General features: G+C 51.5%; 1 long non-coding RNA gene across 1 annotated transcript; it reads right to left on the bottom strand.

Annotated features, from left to right (window-relative positions):
* Positions 1-335: 335 nt before the first annotated feature.
* On the bottom strand, positions 336-21,624 carry LOC131481625 (uncharacterized). The gene is made up of 3 exons (XR_009246458.1): positions 21,527-21,624; positions 20,817-20,946; positions 336-405 (listed from the first exon to the last, which is right to left on the bottom strand). It is a non-coding gene; the product is annotated as an uncharacterized LOC131481625 (long non-coding RNA).
* Between the last annotated feature and the right edge of the window lie 118 nt (positions 21,625-21,742).

Raw genomic sequence — 21,742 nt, 5'->3', positions numbered from 1 at the left:
AAATCTGCCTAACTTGACTTTTGCATGTGCACCTTATTGAAAACAAGAGTATTTTATGAATCACTGGAGAGTGTGAACTATTTTTAGCCATATGCTTTTGCAAATTTTATATGCAGTGGTAGAAGAATATTTTAAACCCTAATTGAACTAAGCCATCTCATTACCTGACTTTGCTGACCGATGAGCGTTGTCATGGTGACGAGGCAATCAAGTCAGCAGGTCCTACTGTGAGAATGTTCATTCCAGATGCTTTACCAAGTTCCACCTTGCTCATCTCAAGCACTGTGTAATCAGTCAGAAAACGATTCCATAACATGAAAGCAAGCTTCACAAAGGAAAAAACAATGGGTGTTCCAGAGCCAAGTTTATGTCAAAGTTTGAAGATACATAATTTACAAAGGAAGCCTGTTTCAAGAAAGAAACATTTTATTATTATAAACAATAAGTTACATTTTTTTAAATGCTGTACTGATATTGTGACATATAGTTAGCTCAACAGTTAAGACAGAGGTTGAGATGGCCATGTTTCACATCAGTATCTGGCTTTGATACCTGACTCCACTTCTATCTCCAGTTTCTTTTTTTTAGATTTATTTATTTTTATTGGAAAGGCAGATATATAGAGAGGAGGAGAGACAGAGAAGAAGATCTTCCATCTGATGATTCACTCCTCACGTGACCACAATGGCCAGAGCTGTGCTGATTTGAAGCCAGGAGCCAGGAACTTCCTCTAGGTGTCCCAAGTGGGTGCAGGGTCCCAAGATTTTGGGCCATCCTTGACTGCTTTCCCAGCATCCATATGGGATCCCTGCACGTTCAAGGCGAGGACTTTAGTAGCTAAGCCACCATGGTAGGCCCAAATCCAGTTTCTTGATAAAGCAAAATGGAAAGGCAGCAGTGATGGTATCCCTGCCACCATGTGGGAAGCCTGGATTGAGCTCCTAACTAATTGTTCCTGGCTTGAGACCAATTGCAGATAATTGCAGATATTTTGGAAGAAAACCAATGAAGGGGGCCAAACGGTGTGGCCTAGCGGTTAAAGTCCTCGCCTTGAACGCGCTGGGATTCCATATGGGCGCCGGTTCTAATCCCGGCAGCTCCACTTCCCATCCAGCTCCCTGCTTGTGGCCTGGGAAAGCAGTCGAGGACAGCCCAATACTTTGGGATCCTGCACCTGCATGGGAGACCTGGAAGAAGTTCCTGGATCCTGGCTTTAGATCGGCATAGCACTGGCCATTGTGCTTACTTGGGGAGTGAATCATCGGACGGAAGACCTTTCTCTCTGATTCTCCCCCTCTCTGTATATCTGCCTTTCCAATAAAAATAAATAAAATCTTTAAAAAAAAAAAAAAAGAAAACCAATGAAGGAGAGTTTGTCTCTTGCTCATTCTCTTTCTCCTTCTCTCAAATAAAAGAACAAATGTAAAATAGAATACTGATGTATGCATTAATTTTAACATGTATAAACATATATAAATACCATGTAAAAATCAAAGTTCAATCAAGCGTGTTACATCTGCCCAGTTGGTTACCATATCAATTACAACTTATTTAAACAATAGGTGTTTTGGGCTTGGTGGTGTGGCCTAGTAGCTAAGGTCCTCGCCTTGATCCCATATGGCTGCTGGTTCTAATCCCGGTAGCTCCACTTCCTCTCTGTCTCTCCTCCTCTCAGTATATCTGACTTTGTAATAAAAATAAAAAAAATAAATCTTTAAAAATAAATAAATAAATAAATAAACAATAGGTTTTGGGTAAAGATTTTGGCCTTGAGATTGGTGGAGGCAAGTATTAACAAAGGGTAATGGTTTCACAGATGCAAAAATACAATCTAAGAGCAAGGGTTCAAAAGGGTTTCAATTTGTTTGTAAAAATAGAAATATAAAACTATAAACAATATTTGAGATCAAAAAGAATTTCACATTTTTATTGCACTTATGCATTTGCCAATGTTGCTCTTCTTACCTAGATGAGTACAGAAATTCTCAAATTTGAAGTCATTATGAAATTCTGTTGAGAGGCGAGCCGAGGGCTGCGGGAGAGGACGTCTAGCTTGGATCCCGAACCCAGTCCGCCATGTGCCCATGGCTCATGGCGGGCTGGGCCCGGACATGCCTGGGTGCGGCCTGCTTCCTTCTGGGGTGAGTACGCCGAGGGGGGAGGCCTCCGTGACTGGGCATGTCCGGGACCCACCCAACACCCTCATTGGGTGGTGGGTGAACGGGATTGGGGAGGGGCGCAACCTTGGGCCTGCAGGATTTAACCTCCGGCTGCCAGAGGCGAGCCGAGGGCTGCGGGAGAGGACGTCTAGCTCGGATCCCGAACCCAGTCCGCCATGTGCCCATGGCTCATGGCGGGCTGGGCCCGGACATGCCTGGGTGCGGCCTGCTTCCTTCTGGGGTGAGTACGCCGAGGGGGGAGGCCTCCGTGACTGGGCATGTCCGGGACCCACCCAACACCCTCATTGGGTGGTGGGTGAACGGGATTGGGGAGGGGCGCAACCTCGGGCCTGCAGGATTTAACCTCTGGCTGCCAGAGGCGAGCCGAGGGCTGCGGGAGAGGACGTCTAGCTTGGATCCCGAACCCAGTCCGCCATGTGCCCATGGCTCATGGCGGGCTGGGCCCGGACATGCCTGGGTGCGGCCTGCTTCCTTCTGGGGTGAGTACGCCGAGGGGGGAGGCCTCCGTGACTGGGCATGTCCGGGACCCACCCAACACCCTCATTGGGTGGTGGGTGAACGGGATTGGGGAGGGGCGCAACCTCGGGCCTGCAGGATTTAACCTCTGGCTGCCAGAGGCGAGCCGAGGGCTGCGGGAGAGGACGTCTAGCTCGGATCCCGAACCCAGTCCGCCATGTGCCCATGGCTCATGGCGGGCTGGGCCCGGACATGCCTGGGTGCGGCCTGCTTCCTTCTGGGGTGAGTACGCCGAGGGGGGAGGCCTCCGTGACTGGGCATGTCCGGGACCCACCCAACACCCTCATTGGGTGGTGGGTGAACGGGATTGGGGAGGGGCGCAACCTCGGGCCTGCAGGATTTAACCTCTGGCTGCCAGAGGCGAGCCGAGGGCTGCGGGAGAGGACGTCTAGCATGGATCCCGAACCCAGTCCGCCATGTGCCCATGGCTCATGGCGGGCTGGGCCCGGACATGCCTGGGTGCGGCCTGCTTCCTTCTGGGGTGAGTACGCCGAGGGGGGAGGCCTCCGTGACTGGGCATGTCCGGGACCCACCCAACACCCTCATTGGGTGGTGGGTGAACGGGATTGGGGAGGGGCGCAACCTTGGGCCTGTAGGATTTAACCTCCGGCTGCCAGAGGCGAGCCGAGGGCTGCGGGAGAGGACGTCTAGCTCGGATCCCGAACCCAGTCCGCCATGTGCCCATGGCTCATGGCGGGCTGGGCCCGGACATGCCTGGGTGCGGCCTGCTTCCTTCTGGGGTGAGTACGCCGAGGGGGGAGGCCTCCGTGACTGGGCATGTCCGGGACCCACCCAACACCCTCATTGGGTGGTGGGTGAACGGGATTGGGGAGGGGCGCAACCTTGGGCCTGTAGGATTTAACCTCCGGCTGCCAGAGGCGAGCCGAGGGCTGCGGGAGAGGACGTCTAGCTCGGATCCCGAACCCAGTCCGCCATGTGCCCATGGCTCATGGCGGGCTGGGCCCGGACATGCCTGGGTGCGGCCTGCTTCCTTCTGGGGTGAGTACGCCGAGGGGGGAGGCCTCCGTGACTGGGCATGTCCGGGACCCACCCAACACCCTCATTGGGTGGTGGGTGAACGGGATTGGGGAGGGGCGCAACCTCGGGCCTGCAGGATTTAACCTCTGGCTGCCAGAGGCGAGCCGAGGGCTGCGGGAGAGGACGTCTAGCTCGGATCCCGAACCCAGTCCGCCATGTGCCCATGGCTCATGGCGGGCTGGGCCCGGACATGCCTGGGTGCGGCCTGCTTCCTTCTGGGGTGAGTACGCCGAGGGGGGAGGCCTCCGTGACTGGGCATGTCCGGGACCCACCCAACACCCTCATTGGGTGGTGGGTGAACGGGATTGGGGAGGGGCGCAACCTTGGGCCTGTAGGATTTAACCTCCGGCTGCCAGAGGCGAGCCGAGGGCTGCGGGAGAGGACGTCTAGCTCGGATCCCGAACCCAGTCCGCCATGTGCCCATGGCTCATGGCGGGCTGGGCCCGGACATGCCTGGGTGCGGCCTGCTTCCTTCTGGGGTGAGTACGCCGAGGGGGGAGGCCTCCGTGACTGGGCATGTCCGGGACCCACCCAACACCCTCATTGGGTGGTGGGTGAACGGGATTGGGGAGGGGCGCAACCTCGGGCCTGCAGGATTTAACCTCTGGCTGCCAGAGGCGAGCCGAGGGCTGCGGGAGAGGACGTCTAGCTTGGATCCCGAACCCAGTCCGCCATGTGCCCATGGCTCATGGCGGGCTGGGCCCGGACATGCCTGGGTGCGGCCTGCTTCCTTCTGGGGTGAGTACGCCGAGGGGGGAGGCCTCCGTGACTGGGCATGTCCGGGACCCACCCAACACCCTCATTGGGTGGTGGGTGAACGGGATTGGGGAGGGGCGCAACCTTGGGCCTGTAGGATTTAACCTCCGGCTGCCAGAGGCGAGCCGAGGGCTGCGGGAGAGGACGTCTAGCTCGGATCCCGAACCCAGTCCGCCATGTGCCCATGGCTCATGGCGGGCTGGGCCCGGACATGCCTGGGTGCGGCCTGCTTCCTTCTGGGGTGAGTACGCCGAGGGGGGAGGCCTCCGTGACTGGGCATGTCCGGGACCCACCCAACACCCTCATTGGGTGGTGGGTGAACGGGATTGGGGAGGGGCGCAACCTCGGGCCTGCAGGATTTAACCTCTGGCTGCCAGAGGCGAGCCGAGGGCTGCGGGAGAGGACGTCTAGCTTGGATCCCGAACCCAGTCCGCCATGTGCCCATGGCTCATGGCGGGCTGGGCCCGGACATGCCTGGGTGCGGCCTGCTTCCTTCTGGGGTGAGTACGCCGAGGGGGGAGGCCTCCGTGACTGGGCATGTCCGGGACCCACCCAACACCCTCATTGGGTGGTGGGTGAACGGGATTGGGGAGGGGCGCAACCTTGGGCCTGTAGGATTTAACCTCCGGCTGCCAGAGGCGAGCCGAGGGCTGCGGGAGAGGACGTCTAGCTCGGATCCCGAACCCAGTCCGCCATGTGCCCATGGCTCATGGCGGGCTGGGCCCGGACATGCCTGGGTGCGGCCTGCTTCCTTCTGGGGTGAGTACGCCGAGGGGGGAGGCCTCCGTGACTGGGCATGTCCGGGACCCACCCAACACCCTCATTGGGTGGTGGGTGAACGGGATTGGGGAGGGGCGCAACCTTGGGCCTGTAGGATTTAACCTCCGGCTGCCAGAGGCGAGCCGAGGGCTGCGGGAGAGGACGTCTAGCTCGGATCCCGAACCCAGTCCGCCATGTGCCCATGGCTCATGGCGGGCTGGGCCCGGACATGCCTGGGTGCGGCCTGCTTCCTTCTGGGGTGAGTACGCCGAGGGGGGAGGCCTCCGTGACTGGGCATGTCCGGGACCCACCCAACACCCTCATTGGGTGGTGGGTGAACGGGATTGGGGAGGGGCGCAACCTCGGGCCTGCAGGATTTAACCTCTGGCTGCCAGAGGCGAGCCGAGGGCTGCGGGAGAGGACGTCTAGCTTGGATCCCGAACCCAGTCCGCCATGTGCCCATGGCTCATGGCGGGCTGGGCCCGGACATGCCTGGGTGCGGCCTGCTTCCTTCTGGGGTGAGTACGCCGAGGGGGGAGGCCTCCGTGACTGGGCATGTCCGGGACCCACCCAACACCCTCATTGGGTGGTGGGTGAACGGGATTGGGGAGGGGCGCAACCTTGGGCCTGTAGGATTTAACCTCCGGCTGCCAGAGGCGAGCCGAGGGCTGCGGGAGAGGACGTCTAGCTCGGATCCCGAACCCAGTCCGCCATGTGCCCATGGCTCATGGCGGGCTGGGCCCGGACATGCCTGGGTGCGGCCTGCTTCCTTCTGGGGTGAGTACGCCGAGGGGGGAGGCCTCCGTGACTGGGCATGTCCGGGACCCACCCAACACCCTCATTGGGTGGTGGGTGAACGGGATTGGGGAGGGGCGCAACCTCGGGCCTGCAGGATTTAACCTCTGGCTGCCAGAGGCGAGCCGAGGGCTGCGGGAGAGGACGTCTAGCTTGGATCCCGAACCCAGTCCGCCATGTGCCCATGGCTCATGGCGGGCTGGGCCCGGACATGCCTGGGTGCGGCCTGCTTCCTTCTGGGGTGAGTACGCCGAGGGGGGAGGCCTCCGTGACTGGGCATGTCCGGGACCCACCCAACACCCTCATTGGGTGGTGGGTGAACGGGATTGGGGAGGGGCGCAACCTTGGGCCTGTAGGATTTAACCTCCGGCTGCCAGAGGCGAGCCGAGGGCTGCGGGAGAGGACGTCTAGCTCGGATCCCGAACCCAGTCCGCCATGTGCCCATGGCTCATGGCGGGCTGGGCCCGGACATGCCTGGGTGCGGCCTGCTTCCTTCTGGGGTGAGTACGCCGAGGGGGGAGGCCTCCGTGACTGGGCATGTCCGGGACCCACCCAACACCCTCATTGGGTGGTGGGTGAACGGGATTGGGGAGGGGCGCAACCTCGGGCCTGCAGGATTTAACCTCTGGCTGCCAGAGGCGAGCCGAGGGCTGCGGGAGAGGACGTCTAGCTTGGATCCCGAACCCAGTCCGCCATGTGCCCATGGCTCATGGCGGGCTGGGCCCGGACATGCCTGGGTGCGGCCTGCTTCCTTCTGGGGTGAGTACGCCGAGGGGGGAGGCCTCCGTGACTGGGCATGTCCGGGACCCACCCAACACCCTCATTGGGTGGTGGGTGAACGGGATTGGGGAGGGGCGCAACCTTGGGCCTGTAGGATTTAACCTCCGGCTGCCAGAGGCGAGCCGAGGGCTGCGGGAGAGGACGTCTAGCTCGGATCCCGAACCCAGTCCGCCATGTGCCCATGGCTCATGGCGGGCTGGGCCCGGACATGCCTGGGTGCGGCCTGCTTCCTTCTGGGGTGAGTACGCCGAGGGGGGAGGCCTCCGTGACTGGGCATGTCCGGGACCCACCCAACACCCTCATTGGGTGGTGGGTGAACGGGATTGGGGAGGGGCGCAACCTCGGGCCTGCAGGATTTAACCTCTGGCTGCCAGAGGCGAGCCGAGGGCTGCGGGAGAGGACGTCTAGCTTGGATCCCGAACCCAGTCCGCCATGTGCCCATGGCTCATGGCGGGCTGGGCCCGGACATGCCTGGGTGCGGCCTGCTTCCTTCTGGGGTGAGTACGCCGAGGGGGGAGGCCTCCGTGACTGGGCATGTCCGGGACCCACCCAACACCCTCATTGGGTGGTGGGTGAACGGGATTGGGGAGGGGCGCAACCTTGGGCCTGTAGGATTTAACCTCCGGCTGCCAGAGGCGAGCCGAGGGCTGCGGGAGAGGACGTCTAGCTCGGATCCCGAACCCAGTCCGCCATGTGCCCATGGCTCATGGCGGGCTGGGCCCGGACATGCCTGGGTGCGGCCTGCTTCCTTCTGGGGTGAGTACGCCGAGGGGGGAGGCCTCCGTGACTGGGCATGTCCGGGACCCACCCAACACCCTCATTGGGTGGTGGGTGAACGGGATTGGGGAGGGGCGCAACCTTGGGCCTGTAGGATTTAACCTCCGGCTGCCAGAGGCGAGCCGAGGGCTGCGGGAGAGGACGTCTAGCTCGGATCCCGAACCCAGTCCGCCATGTGCCCATGGCTCATGGCGGGCTGGGCCCGGACATGCCTGGGTGCGGCCTGCTTCCTTCTGGGGTGAGTACGCCGAGGGGGGAGGCCTCCGTGACTGGGCATGTCCGGGACCCACCCAACACCCTCATTGGGTGGTGGGTGAACGGGATTGGGGAGGGGCGCAACCTCGGGCCTGCAGGATTTAACCTCTGGCTGCCAGAGGCGAGCCGAGGGCTGCGGGAGAGGACGTCTAGCTTGGATCCCGAACCCAGTCCGCCATGTGCCCATGGCTCATGGCGGGCTGGGCCCGGACATGCCTGGGTGCGGCCTGCTTCCTTCTGGGGTGAGTACGCCGAGGGGGGAGGCCTCCGTGACTGGGCATGTCCGGGACCCACCCAACACCCTCATTGGGTGGTGGGTGAACGGGATTGGGGAGGGGCGCAACCTTGGGCCTGTAGGATTTAACCTCCGGCTGCCAGAGGCGAGCCGAGGGCTGCGGGAGAGGACGTCTAGCTCGGATCCCGAACCCAGTCCGCCATGTGCCCATGGCTCATGGCGGGCTGGGCCCGGACATGCCTGGGTGCGGCCTGCTTCCTTCTGGGGTGAGTACGCCGAGGGGGGAGGCCTCCGTGACTGGGCATGTCCGGGACCCACCCAACACCCTCATTGGGTGGTGGGTGAACGGGATTGGGGAGGGGCGCAACCTTGGGCCTGTAGGATTTAACCTCCGGCTGCCAGAGGCGAGCCGAGGGCTGCGGGAGAGGACGTCTAGCTCGGATCCCGAACCCAGTCCGCCATGTGCCCATGGCTCATGGCGGGCTGGGCCCGGACATGCCTGGGTGCGGCCTGCTTCCTTCTGGGGTGAGTACGCCGAGGGGGGAGGCCTCCGTGACTGGGCATGTCCGGGACCCACCCAACACCCTCATTGGGTGGTGGGTGAACGGGATTGGGGAGGGGCGCAACCTTGGGCCTGTAGGATTTAACCTCCGGCTGCCAGAGGCGAGCCGAGGGCTGCGGGAGAGGACGTCTAGCTCGGATCCCGAACCCAGTCCGCCATGTGCCCATGGCTCATGGCGGGCTGGGCCCGGACATGCCTGGGTGCGGCCTGCTTCCTTCTGGGGTGAGTACGCCGAGGGGGGAGGCCTCCGTGACTGGGCATGTCCGGGACCCACCCAACACCCTCATTGGGTGGTGGGTGAACGGGATTGGGGAGGGGCGCAACCTCGGGCCTGCAGGATTTAACCTCTGGCTGCCAGAGGCGAGCCGAGGGCTGCGGGAGAGGACGTCTAGCTTGGATCCCGAACCCAGTCCGCCATGTGCCCATGGCTCATGGCGGGCTGGGCCCGGACATGCCTGGGTGCGGCCTGCTTCCTTCTGGGGTGAGTACGCCGAGGGGGGAGGCCTCCGTGACTGGGCATGTCCGGGACCCACCCAACACCCTCATTGGGTGGTGGGTGAACGGGATTGGGGAGGGGCGCAACCTTGGGCCTGTAGGATTTAACCTCCGGCTGCCAGAGGCGAGCCGAGGGCTGCGGGAGAGGACGTCTAGCTCGGATCCCGAACCCAGTCCGCCATGTGCCCATGGCTCATGGCGGGCTGGGCCCGGACATGCCTGGGTGCGGCCTGCTTCCTTCTGGGGTGAGTACGCCGAGGGGGGAGGCCTCCGTGACTGGGCATGTCCGGGACCCACCCAACACCCTCATTGGGTGGTGGGTGAACGGGATTGGGGAGGGGCGCAACCTTGGGCCTGTAGGATTTAACCTCCGGCTGCCAGAGGCGAGCCGAGGGCTGCGGGAGAGGACGTCTAGCTCGGATCCCGAACCCAGTCCGCCATGTGCCCATGGCTCATGGCGGGCTGGGCCCGGACATGCCTGGGTGCGGCCTGCTTCCTTCTGGGGTGAGTACGCCGAGGGGGGAGGCCTCCGTGACTGGGCATGTCCGGGACCCACCCAACACCCTCATTGGGTGGTGGGTGAACGGGATTGGGGAGGGGCGCAACCTTGGGCCTGTAGGATTTAACCTCCGGCTGCCAGAGGCGAGCCGAGGGCTGCGGGAGAGGACGTCTAGCTCGGATCCCGAACCCAGTCCGCCATGTGCCCATGGCTCATGGCGGGCTGGGCCCGGACATGCCTGGGTGCGGCCTGCTTCCTTCTGGGGTGAGTACGCCGAGGGGGGAGGCCTCCGTGACTGGGCATGTCCGGGACCCACCCAACACCCTCATTGGGTGGTGGGTGAACGGGATTGGGGAGGGGCGCAACCTCGGGCCTGCAGGATTTAACCTCTGGCTGCCAGAGGCGAGCCGAGGGCTGCGGGAGAGGACGTCTAGCTTGGATCCCGAACCCAGTCCGCCATGTGCCCATGGCTCATGGCGGGCTGGGCCAGGGCGGCCAGTGCGCCATTTGGCGCCAGGCTGAGCCTGCTGGCCGCCCGGCCGGGGAGCTCTGGGGTATTGGACATCTGAATCGCTGCTGAGATAGCTCTAGAGTGACCCCACTGTTTCTGGGATCTGAGTCAATCCTAAAGATTCCCAATGCCAGTAACTCTTCCTTTGAAGAACTTCCAATCCCTTAATAATGCTGAGCTTTGAACACCTATCAAGTAAAAGATAAGCTCCGGCTTGTGTAGCAGGCTGGCACCTAATGGTCCTGGGAGCAACCACGTGCAGGTGCGTGATTTACAGCTAGGAACGGTCCCAATCTGGGATGCCACAGCTGGGATGAGGTTCCCACCAAGGGGTGTATGTGCTGGAATGGGGGCTGCGTTCTATCTAGGAAACAGTTGCAGTCACCCGAGGCACTAGTGTGGGCTGGGATTGGATGCACCAGGCCGGTTCAGATCCCAGCACCATCTGGTGTTATGGAGAAACAGGGTAGATGAGGGACTGACTAGGCTGGGTCTCAATCCCCTTCTGAGCCATGTGTGAGCTGTATGTGGGTATGGACGAGCCATGGCTGGGCTGAAACATCCAACAACAAGAGTCAGAATGGGGTGAAAGCCAGCCAGGAAAAGCCACTGTTCCTGCTAGGACAGGAGGTGAACTGAGTAGGGTTGGCTCAAGAACCCCCTGGCAAGCGCAAAATCTGGCATTGGGAGGGGTTCTGATGGAGGAGCCTGGGCAACTCCTCTGGCAGGACACAGTCCCTGCAGGTAAGCGCGAGAAGCATGATTGGAAACAGCCCAGAATAGGCCATGGAAAGTTTCCCACTGGCATGCATTCGGCATGGGTCAGGAGCAGGCCAGGCTGAATCAGTTCATGTCATCCTCTGGCAAATCCGATCACCAGAACAGAGTGTGGAATGGGCCGGGTTTGGTTGCGACAAAACCAGTACACATTCTGGAACGCCAGGGCGTGGTTGCCTGTACTGGATATGAATGCAGCACCCATCCAGCACACGTGAGATCCAGGAAGGGAGGGGCAGAGCTGGCGGGGGGGTTAAGGGGCTGGTCCCCTCGCTGGACAACCACTCCCACTGGAGAGTGTTGGCTGGGATAGAGACAGACACGACTAAGCAAGGCTACAACACCTGTGCGCTGCATGTGGACAAGATCAGGGCCACAGCATCAGCTGGCAGAAGCTGGCACTGGGGACTAATTCTGTCGAGTCAAATCACAGGACCACCTAAAGAGTGCATAAACCGGGACAGAGAGACCTGGGAGGGAAAAAGTGGGTTCCCCCTTCTTGGGTCACTATTCCCGTGGGAGGGCATGAAAACTAGGACGGGGGCTGGGATGGCTAGACAGAGGCACTCAACAACATCTGTGAGGGCTGGATGGTTGAGTCGATTAGATAGAACTAAGCTTTAATACCCATTGACAAGTACCAGAGCCAAATGGGATGGGGGACAGACTGGTCTTCTGCTACACAAATTGGCAAACCAGGGTAGGGGGCAGGCTTGGTGGGGGTTATTGTGGGTCGCCCCGACTAGGCTGCAGCTCCCACTGGTTGATGTAAGGGCCGAACCAGACTGGACTGCAACACCCATTGGTTCCAGTGCAACTCGGGACTGAAAACAGAACCAACACAGCAATTGCAACCACCAGCTGATCAGGGTGATGGACTGTGCCGGGCCCTGTGCTTGCTAGAACATACAAGAATCTGGTCTGGGAATACCTCAAAGTATCTTTGGAGATCTCCCCACTTGAACTGCTGGACTCAGAATTCTAACCAAGAAAAGACAGAAGACAGAATAGGACAATCATTCATCTCAGCTACATGTTGGCAGCGAAATATGGGACAAATGGAGACTTCATGATGGACCATATCAATCAGTGGACCACCTCATCGAGCGAAACTGGCAGTGACTCATAACTGGAGAACTATTAACTCCACTTGAGCACATATCTCAGAGCATGCCCCACATCCGGGACTTGGGGTGGGCGGGAAACCGGGTGGGGCTTCTCCCTCAATATCCCCTTTTACCTCAGATACATGATGGAAACAATATGGACATAATAGCATTGCCCACCTCCCTATCCCCCTGAACCTTTTTTTTTTTTTTCTTCTCTTTCTTGATTTTCCTTCAACTATAGTTAACTATGTAAAGATTGTCAACAACAATACAATAAAATGGATTATAAAAAAAAAAAAAAAAAAAGAAATTCTGTTTAAGTGTATCAGGCAAAGGAAGGACTCCAAAAATGATCTAGTTTTTCTGTTATTGTCAATATTGCCTGCTGTAGGAAATCAGTATAAAATAAAATTTTTATGACAGGATTTAAGAAGTAAAGAAAATTCCCAAAATGCTGGCAATAGACTAGCTTAACCCATGTTTCTTTTTTTAACTTATCATTAAAATCCCCATGAAGATATATTAAACTATAGTACAAAGTTAAAGAATCAAGTTGTAAGCCAAAAATTTTCAGGTGGTCCAACTTATAGAGTTAATTTATACTGAATTTCATCTGCTGCAAAGGTGAAATCTTTATTTTATAACTGTGTACTCAGTTCTAGGATATTCCTTGACACTAAGTGTCATGAGTGCATAAGTAATTCCCTTCATCATTGCTAAATGATCAGATATTAGAAGTTAGTAGAAAAGAAAAATTTGTACTAATTTTGCCCTTTTGAAAATAGCATCATGAATATCTTGCAAATATGGAGGCAGAGATGATAGGCAACAAAATTCCTCAGTAACAAAGGAGTTACATGGAACAGGAGAAAATTTACCCTAAAGCGCAGCGTGATGGCTCAAAAACGAACAAACAAACAAAAAAACAAAAAAAAAACCTCAAGATTTATTTTAATGTAAGTGCTGTCATTTGAGCCAGTCAAAATAACCTTGATTCAAAAAGTGTTAGAACAAGAAGCCAATTTTCTAGGTATTTCTAGGATATGAAAAAAACTGCTTTGGCTTTTTAAAAAGCCTGCCTCCACTCTGCTAAGTTCAGTAATATTCATACAAAACTGCAGAGCACTAGCTTAACTATAAAAAGCTCAATTTTTCTAATTTTCCATATTCCTTCCCTTAGATTTCAACAATCTGTTAGGCTAAATAGTTCTTATAACAACAGATACAAATCTAACATTAAATAAAATTTTGAAAATGTTTCTGATATTAGTTTCATGAGACATAAAATCTGACACTAACTGGTTTTTTAGAATTGCCTGCATTAGTCAATCCTCCTGATTTGGGGAAAGTACGCTGCCATCTGATTTCATGATTTAATGTAATAACTTTGTGGTAAGAATCAACAAATGCCTCATTAGCCCACTTGTCATAAATGTGTCCTGTGGGCAATTAAACATGTCAAGTTTATGCAGTAGGAATGACTTCTTGGGACTGAGAATGTGGCTGAGAGATGTGACTCCTGGAGAGAATTCTTTATAAGACTGTCTATTGCCTTGGAAAATTGCAAACAAATTTTGCTTATGGCCTAATAAAATGGTTAGGGCCATATTTCTGACTTGCAGCAAAAAAAAAAAAAAAAAAAAAAAAAAAAACAAAACTTCAATTCTCAAATTTGCCATCTTCCTATGCATACAACTTCTTTTGTATTTGCAAACTTCCCACTACATTAGAGTGCTATCTGGTGCTTGATACAGCTTCTGAATGCTACATCATCCCTGCTGATTCACCCCTGCTGCCAAGATGGACTTGGCTTTATAAAATGCTGTCCACATAGTTTTGAACTTGATCCATTTCCTTGAGGCATGAGTTAACATTAGAAGTGTGTCTTCTCAGACTCCAAAACCCATGCCTTCCCTCTTTGGTGTGTAATGAACTTTGACCACTCAACCTGCAATTGAAGTTTCAATAGCAACGTATCACTACTTTTCCTCAAGTCGTGGTGGTTTGCAAGCATTTGTCCCCTGAAGGAAGGAAAACGTCCCTAAACTCACTGATACACGCTGAAATCACTCACAACAATGCCTTGTCTAGGAGATCAGAGAGGACATTGGTCAATCTGAGGCTCTGGTTGTTAAAACCAAGCATGATAACAACCAAATCCTTCCCTCAACAACAGCTAGTCTCAGGATTACTGCTGTGCACCAAACTTGAGATATTCTTAGCACCACATCTTGACATTTTGAAAAAAAAAAAAAACTGTAAAGAAAGAAAACGGCTTTCTGGAGCACATCAGATAAGTGGTGTGTCCATTTTAATACCTTAACATCAATGAACTCTGAAGGAAAATAGGATTCATGCTTCACAGATGGAAAAACCAAGACCTTGTATGAATAATAATTGACAGGCAACCACACCATTTCCCATTTTGAATAGAATTTCATTTTTTAAAGCTCCATCATTCTCACAAACGTTTTCTAAGGGCTTTAAATCTCATGAACACTTTTTGCTCTGTCCTAACCTCTGCCATTATCTTGAAGAATGCCAAAGTTTAGTTGACTTACCCTGCATCCCAATCATGAAAAATCTTTGGTCCCACCAAATATGCAAACTTAAGCCTTCTTTACGTCTTTGATTTTCATTAATTATGGTAGCATCTTCAGCTGTTTCCACTGGAGAAGTTCAAAGTCTGATGTTGACTTTGGGACTTGACTTCTCATCCTATCCCTGTCTTCTTGATGTAGTTACAGGCTCATTCCTGCAACAAGTCTTCCACCACTTCAATACTCACCCTCTTGCCTTCTAGTCTTCCCAGACACAAAACAATCTCTCATCTTCATCCATCCATCTAAGAACTACCTCTGTAACTACCCTTTTTGAAACCTGGCACATTTTCCACACGGTAGCCCCTCTACTATCCATGTGGTGCACCCCTAAAACTTACCCTGTTGTTACTGCTTTCTCACTTATAACTCCTTACAGTAGTGATCTTTTTGACCATGACTTAAATGGGGAGTCAAACCCCATCTAAAACCACCATTTCCAGGACCGGCATGGTAGCCTAGTGGCTAAAGTCCTCACCTTGTGTACACCTAGATTCCATATGGGCGCTGGTTCTAATCCCGGCAGCTCCACTTCCCATCCAGCTCCCTGCTTGTGGCCTGGGAAAGCAGTTGAGGATGGCTCAAAGGCTTGGGACCCTGCACCCACTCGGGAGACTTGGAAGAAGCTCCTGGCTCCTGGATTCATATTGGCTCAGCACTGGCCTTTGCGGCCACTTGAGGAGTGAATCAATGGACAAAAGATCTCCTCTCTGTATATCTGACTTTCCAATATAAATTAATAAATAAATAACATTTTAAGAAAAAAACGCAGGTTTCAATTTTCTTGATGCTTATAAATAAATGACCCTATCATTTCTTTTGTAAATCTGACTTTTGTCTCTCAATACATTCTTCAAAATTGGCAAGAAGGATCATTAACCAAAAAAAAGAAAAAAGAAAAAAGAAATAAATATGCTCAAGTTTAACCTTGTAAAATATCAAGATCCTACAATCTAGTTTACGTTATTGATCCTGACTTCTTGAGGATTGCCAACATTTGATGTATTTATTTAAAATGTGGATTTCTTTTTCACTATATCATTAAAATGGCTATAATAGCATCATCTATTTTTGGATTCTGCATGTATTTTTAATATTTATCTTACATCACCTGTCATTGGGCTTTGTACCATGAGCCTAATCTTTAGGTTTTCTGTGGCCCTCACTCTAAAAAAAATATATATTCATACTCTGATTTGCTCTCCCTGCTTCCTTCAAAGAATCATCCTATTCCTTGCTGCCATAAATTATTGGACTTCATCAAAGTAAAGCCATTTTCTAACTAATTTCTTCTGACAAATGGAACTTTTACACAGAGTTGTTCAATAAAAAGTTCCTATATTACTGGAGATGTCTTGTAATCTTTTCCCATATAGGAATGCCAGTTTGAGTACTAGCAGTTGTACCTCTGATCCAGTCTCATTTTAAGGCACCTTGCAGGTCAACAGAAAATGACACAGGTCCCTGGGTTCCTGCCATTCATGTGGAAGAAGTGGAAGGAGTTCCAGGTTCCTGGCTTCAGCCTGGCTCAGCCCTGGCTTTTGCAGCCATTTGAGAAGTGAACCGGCAGACAGACGATCTCTTTCTCCCTCTCTCTCTCTCCCTCCCTCCTTTCCTGCCTTTCAAATAAATAAGTATTTTTAACATTATGTAATAGGAGAATAAAACCAGTCAAAAATGCCAATTATCACAGTTACTGTAAAATAATTAAACATCTGTTATAATTACAAAATAGTATAAACCAATTATATGTCAGAAACTAAAAAATTGGAATGAAGCAGAAAAGCTAAACCTAAAGAAGCGGATCACTATATACCAACCACTATAAATTAAAAGAGCATCTATCCATACTGTAGATTAATGGCAAAGTCCCTAATAAGACAATGAGCTTTATAGTGCCAGAAGTGCATAACCGCAAGTTGTGATACTGGCATTCAATATCAGATTGCCCATTGTGATCAGCTTCCAATCCAGATTCCTGCTGATCTACCTGGAAAAGCAGCAAAAGGTACCCCAGGGATGTATGTCGTGGGATACCCACTTGGGAGACCAGGTTGGACTTCCCATTTCCTGTCTCTGGGCCTTCCCAGACCCTGGCTTTACAACCATTTGGGGGATACACAGATGGAACATTTCTCTCTCCCTCCCATTCTGTTTTTATGTCACTGTTTCTTTCAAAGAAATAATATTTAGGAAACAAAAAATATACTTTAGATGAATAATGACTTGATACATGAGTCACTATGCATATATATTATATTTAGCACTATCAACTTTATGTATCAATCTAGTATTAAATATTGTAAACAAAAACTTAGAAACACAAGATAGAGTTGACAAAACTATAGCCACAGCAGAGGACTGGAATATTTCTCAATCTTTAACATAGAAAGCAGAAAACAATTCACAGGGATCAATGACTGTGGTTAGGTAACAGTGCAAGCCTCGCATCTACAGTGCTTACCAAGTGTCAGGAACTGCTCTGTCTCCACCTGAATTACTAAATCCACAAGTTCTACAATTTATATTTACTACTGATAATATGAAATTACTACGTTTACATGTATTGCTGATAATATTAAATCACTGCATTTACATTTAACATTATTATTAAAATAAAATATCACTTAATTTATAATTGGAGTAGATTAAATCAAAATGAAATAGATTCAATTATTGAGCATTAAATTGATTTGATTTATTATTTGTTTATATTTATTTTTATTTATTTTATCATTGATGTTTATTAATCATAAAATATAAGTCATATTAAAGACATTAATTTGATAAATTATTATTTAAGTTAAAATTAAGTTAATTAAATTAGTGAATTTTTTACTGCTGATAATATTAAATTACGACATTTATATTTACTGCTGGTAATACTAAACTACTTTTATTGCTGATCATGAACTCCAGAAAGATACTATTAGATATTAGAGTAATCGGATTGAGAGATGAGAGAGTTAATTCACAAAAGGTTATAGCTAATAGCATGCACTCTGAGACTGGCTGAATAAACTATTGAACATAAGCAACCTGTCCCCAGGGCAGTGGCTCTCAATCACTTTGCTGTGTTTTCTTAATCAACAAGTCAAGTTGAAGAGATACAAATGAGTTTTATAACAGACACAAATTATACACATTATTTTCGATGCCTAGTACATTAACAGAAATAATCAATAGATTTCAAATTATGAAAAATGTGTAAACTTTATTCTTATGACTCAAGTCAATAAACAAAAATTACAAAGGAAAATATAAAACAAACGCAAATTGTGTTTTGGATAAATAATTATACAGGTAAAAAAGAAACTTAGTTGTTGACATATTTTAAAACGTGAAATCTTTGGAAAGCACCCAAAAATGTACTGAAAGAAAATATATATAAAAAGATGAGGCAGATTACAAGATGGAAAGCAGGAAATACATATAAAAAGATAAGACAGATTATAAGATGGAAAGTAGAAAAGAGAGATTGAGAGTAAAAACAAGGAAAAAAAAGAATGAATGAAAAAGGAAATGGATTAAAAAAGAAAAGACATACAAATAGTCTATAGAACTTCCAGAAAAAAAAATGAAACAAAAAATGCTGAAAGATCATTACATGGTTTGGAAAATACTCAAGAATACAAGATAAAAAGAGTATGTCTTGGGGTGGCCATTCTACCTTTCTTAAAAAGGATTTATTTATTCGTTTACTTACTGATTTGAGAGGTTTCCATCCGCTGGTTCATTCCATCAATGGTTGTAATGGCTGAGGCCAGGTAAGCCTGAAACTTTGTATGACTCTTTCGACTGGGAACAGAAGCTTCAGATCTCAGGCCATCCTCTGCTGCCTTCCTAGGCATGCCGGGAACGAGCTGGAGCAGAAGTGGAGCTGTCAGGAATTGAGCCAGTATGCATACAGGATATTGGCATTGTAGACTGGGGTTTAACCTGACTCACCAGAAGGTCAGCACCTTGATCTAGTTTTTAAGGTGCTGGTTAAGGCACCTATATTCCATACCTGAGTTCCTGGGTTCAGTTCCCACCTCTGGCTTCCAGTTTGAACCTCCTGTCAGTGTAAATCCTGGTACTCAATAATGATGGCCCAAGAAGTTGAGTCCCTGCCATCAACATGGCGCACCTGGACTGTAGTCCTGTCCTTTGGTTCTGCTCCCAGGTCAGCCCTTTTTCTTTGTTGGCATTTGAGAAGTGAACCAGAGTATGCTTTACCTCCCTGTCTTTCTGTATCACAAAGGAAAGAGGGATACATGCCTGCAAAAGCACACCCTCAATTGTGTTTCCATAAGTAACTTATGGATGCAGGCTTTTAAGTAAATGGACAGAAAAAGCATGATGGTGAGAAGAGGGTGAGGATGGCTAAACCACCGGACAGAAAAATTAGCATAACATAGGCAGAAAGGGAATGATCTTGGAAAATAGGAGAGGACAGGTTGATGGCAAAGGGACACCTGGAGACCCATGAACATGAGGAAGCAATGGAGACAGCAGAGTAGTGCTACAGTGAACAGATACCCCAGCAGCCTCAGAGCTGGATCCACGGTCAGGGAAAGAGGAGTTCATCAGGAACTCGGAAGGTGAGTCCAGTTATAGAATTGTGGTCCCATTGATTTTTTTTTCATCTGATCACAAACAGAAGCAGAGTGATAAAGCCCTATTGGATGGGTGTGGAAACCAGATAGATTTCACAGCCCAAGCCCCATCAGGGCCACATCAGGCACCTTTTGACTTCTATAACGGAGGCTCTGGGAGGGACAAAGGGAATCAACAGCAAGCCACACATGCACAAAGTCAGAGGTGAACTCATTTCCAGCCCAATGCAGTGTACGAGTCCCACTGGGAAAGTAGTACAAAATTGGAATCCCATGAGTTCTATCCAAAATATCCAGGTCGACCACAGATCATGACACCAAAGGATTCTGGCATGCAGCGGGTGCCATTGACAGCCCTGTGATCTAGTTTAAAGTCACAGCTGGTATCCTCAGTAATCCAAAGGCTGAACAGACAATGGTACAGCCAAGACACAGGATCACAGGGGGTAGAGAGTGGCAACAGTGGTACAAGCATAACATGGGAACTCAGGACTGAAACTCATTGGAGGGAGTGACACTAGTGTCTCAAATAGAGAACCAGACAATGAATGGGACCAGCAACAACAATCAGTAGACAAGGTAGCTAAAAAACTGGTCCCTAGGAGAATCCACTAAACAGTTACAAAGTCCAAGGGCAAAATATAAGGCACAGGCACAATCAATGAGGTTACTGATGCATCCTCTTTGAAGGAGCGTGGCTGAAGAGTGCTACCCTGAGTTACTTCTATTCCACTGGTAGCCTGTAGTGAGGGTTGATGAGATGCAGGAAAAATACTTAACAAATCTCTAAAGAAAGATTTGGAGGGACACAGGAGCCTCAGATAATCAAGAGACAAAACAATAACCCAATGGTATGTATCTGAGTCCTACCTGCTTTCAACATTTCCCAGAGAACAGACATACCTCCCAAGCATTAAGAAACTGCCTAGGATGCCTGCATATCATTCCTGTCCATCATCCAAGATCCTGCAGCCTTGCCCTGGTCATCTTGTGTGTGAGAATCCTTCAGTCCTAGGTGTACTGCCTATGTCTAGGTGACTCATGTCCTCACCTGCCTCTGAGCCTCACCTTCATCTTCTCAGTCTCCCACCCACTGAGACACACTAGGGAATGTCCGGTAGGCAGCATCTCCCCCAAACCCATCTGCACCGGGCCACTGAACCTGCCTCACCATTGAGCCCTGCACTGAGGGTGACAGGGGTTGGGAAGCTGGGTGCACACCTGCCCTGTCAGGATCACCCAAACTTACCACCTGTGTGCTCCCTAGTGTGGGTGAGCTACCCCACAGGCTGTGCCCTCTTCATGTCCCTGTACATTGCATCAAGATGGCCCAGCAAGGTGAGCTGAGAGAATAGAGGCATCCCCGGAGCCAGTTCAGTGTAGCCTGCCGACCAGGAAGTGACAGTGGCAAGGACACTGGCAGGTACTTTTTGCCTCAAGAGAATTCCCAAGCATGCTAAAACCTTTCTCAAGACCAGAGGCAAGCCTGTGAGGCCATTCTCCCTGGGCCAATATATCACAGTCCTATATTGGCACGTGCCATAGAAGTGTAGGGAAAGTCATTTGTCCCTTACCCCTGATCAGGAAGGTGACACGTTCAGTGGGCAGCACAGGGATTGCTCAGCTATTTCCTAACTGATGAGACAGCAGCCATGCCATATGTCTTCCTAGATCCATCTGGGGTAGCATCCAACAGAGCAATGCCTGCCCAGTGAAACAACACCATGAAGGTCCAGGAGCCTGTAACCCCCAGGACTCTTCCTCACACCCAGTGCCCACCCTGGAGGAATTCCACCCCAGGCTCCCTTCTACCAGGGGCTTTCACTTTCATTTTCACTTGGCAAACCATCTTGAACTCAGCTGACAACGTCTTCCTGGCTTGTAATTCTGTACCAAAGTGATTGAAGAAAACACCAAGCTTCTGCCGAAACACGTTAAAGCGGGAACCTCCAGGCTCAGGAAACATGCACACTTGGGGCACACCCACGTCATGGAGCATAGAGGAACATGCGGGCAGCTCACATAGAAGGTACCTTCCTCCCAAGGGTGGACAGGAAGAAACCTTAGGCAGCCAGGCTAAGCCAGAGCCCAGAAGCCTGGGCCCAACCTGCTTGGATGCCTGGCCTCTGCAGAGCCAGTGGTGACCATGATGATGTCTCCAGTGCTACTGGAGCTGAGCTTTTGATGATAGTGTCTGCTGCATGCCCCAGGGCTGGCCATCCTGCCAGTGAACACTCCAGGAGCTGGAAAACCAGTGGAATCTCTTATTCTTTCCTATGCTGACCTTATCCTTGTGGCCAGTAGCTGCCCAGAGTCACCAGTCTGTGGATTCGGGGCTGGTGTTGAGGAGTCCCAGTGGTCAGTGCCTGAGCGCCTTCTCAGTGTCCAGGCCAGGTTCTGGTTCCTGCTTTGCATATTCAGGACAAGGTGCCTTGAGGTCCGGGAAGACTCCCAGGTGCCCAGCACCTAAAGCACCAGGGAGGGGGGAAAGAAGAGAGGG

Source organism: Ochotona princeps, chromosome 13 (genome assembly GCF_030435755.1).
Source record: "Ochotona princeps isolate mOchPri1 chromosome 13, mOchPri1.hap1, whole genome shotgun sequence".
NCBI classification, from domain to species: domain Eukaryota; kingdom Metazoa; phylum Chordata; class Mammalia; order Lagomorpha; family Ochotonidae; genus Ochotona; species Ochotona princeps.
This window is presented reverse-complemented; position numbering and strand designations above follow the sequence as displayed.